Raw genomic sequence first — 2,360 nt, 5'->3', positions numbered from 1 at the left:
TCGACCATTTCGAGACTCCTCGTCATGTCCATGATCACATCCGGGACTCCGAACAAACTTCGGTACATCAAAATGTATAAACTCATAATGAAATTGTCATCGTAACGTTAAGCGTGCGGACCCTACGGTTCGAGAACAATGTAGACATGACCGAGACACGTCTCCGGTCAATAACCAATAGCGGGACCTGGATGCCCATATTGGCTCCTACATATTCTACGAAGATCTTTATCGGTCAGACCGCATAACAACATACGTTGTTCCCTTTGTCATCGGTATGTTACTTGCCCGAGATTCGATCGTCGGTATCTCAATACCTAGCTCAATCTCGTTACCGGCAAGTCTCTTTACTCGTTCCGTAATACATCATTTCGCAACTAACTCATTAGTTGCAATGCTTGCAAGGCTTATGTAATGTGCATTACCGAGAGGGCCCAGAGATACCTCTCTGACAATCGGAGTGACAAATCCTAATCTCGAAATACGCCAACCCAACATGTACCTTTGGAGACACCTGTAGAGCACCTTTATAATCACCCATTTACGTTGTGACGTTTGGTAGCACACAAAGTGTTCCTCCGGCAAACGGGAGTTGCATAATCTCATAGTCATATGAACATGTATAAGTCATGAAGAAAGCAATAGCAACATACTAAACGATCGGGTGCTAAGCTAATGGAATGGGTCATGTCAATCAGATCATTAACCTAATGATGTGATCCCGTTAATCAAATAACAACTCTTTGTTCATGGTTAGGAAACAAAACCATCTTTGATTAACGAGCTAGTCAAGTAGAGGCATACTAGTGACACTCTGTTTGTCTATGTATTCACACATGTATTATGTTTCCGGTTAATACAATTCTAGCATGAATAATAAACATTTATCATGATATAAGGAAATAAATAATAACTTTATTATTGCCTCTAGGGCATATTTCCTTCACGGCTGGGCTGCAGTGACCCTTCTCTGTGGCAATGTGCAGGGGGCAGTGCTCCACGACCTGTCCATGCTTCTAGGAGGTGGTATTCTCACTTGGGCGAAAGCTCTGCTCCTGCCGGAGCCGGCGATGGCGACGCCTGCGGGTGCCGTGTACCTCCGTGGAGGCGGCGCTGTCATGGTGAGTGCTCCTCCGAAAACCCGTGGAAACCCATGTTCCAGGTTCTCCTGGAACAGGTGATGGCGGCGCATTTTGTGTCGCATCCCTTCTTGAAGGCATCATCTAGGTTCGGCTCGGTTCGTCTATGTGGGGGATGCTTGCTGTGAGTTCGATGGTGGTGGTGGTGCGGCCAATTTGGGGTCGACGGTGGTGTGTGCCTTGTTGGTGAGGAGGTGGTACTCTGTCTGCGAGATCGTGGCTCAGCCATGCGCCGGAATGGGTCTGATTTTCATCCGAAGCCGGGTTAGCGGGGTCGTTATCCTACTCAATGGATCACCTCGTTCCCATATGGCACCTCTACCTCTGCGGGGTGCTGTTGGGTGGCAACCAGCCGGCCAACGTTCAAGGCTCTTCTCCTTGCTTGGTCAAATGAAGGTGTAAGTTGAGGTCCTCCTCCTTGCTGGTTGTGCTGATGATATTTGGAATGGCGGTCGGTGGTGTTGGTGCGTCCGGCTTCGGATCTTTGAAAGGCCTTCTTCTACCCTTTCCTCGGTGGGTCTTCCGGAGATTCGGCTGGATGTGTGCACGTGTGTGTGTGTGTGTGTGTTTTGGTTGTGTCTCCTCTTGTTTCCCCCGTCTATTCTGGTTCACTTGAACCTATCTTGTATGGAGCTGCGAGTCTTCTAGGCAAATTCGATGGAATATATTCAGGTGGTTGAGGGGCCCCCCTCCTCCCCCAGTTAAAAATTCAAAAAAAAAACATCAGACAGAAAATTCGATGTTTGTATTCTCATAGGAAAAGTAGTTTTCAGATTATTGCACGCACACCGACGAAGGAGAAAAATGGAGAGCGCGTACTTGATTTGTTTCTACATCTATCACTTTTCTAAAAAAGAGACTAACCCGGGCTAGACTAGTATGTTGACAATTTTTTTATAGAAGAAAACTCCGTGAGCACCAAATGCTCAAGCCGAGACTCGAACACTGGTGGGCTGGCTGCCTCGCCTGTTACTTTTCTCATGCCCGTCCGATCAATATTCAATGGCCATTGTGCGTGAACTGTACTTCTTCCTCCGCGTGTGACGGTTCGTCTTCCACCCCACGACCTACCTAGCCTTAACTATCCGCCTCTGCCTCCCGGCCGGCGGGCACTGTTGCGCCCCGGTCTCCCTTCCCTCGACCTCCCCCCAACCTCGTGCTGGCCACCACCTCGACCATCCCTCTAAGCCCTTTGACTTGTAACAACTCCAGTGCCCCCCC

The sequence above is a fragment of the Triticum aestivum genome, chromosome 1A (genome assembly GCF_018294505.1).
Source record: "Triticum aestivum cultivar Chinese Spring chromosome 1A, IWGSC CS RefSeq v2.1, whole genome shotgun sequence".
NCBI classification, from domain to species: domain Eukaryota; kingdom Viridiplantae; phylum Streptophyta; class Magnoliopsida; order Poales; family Poaceae; genus Triticum; species Triticum aestivum.
Note: the sequence above shows the minus strand (reverse complement) of the source record.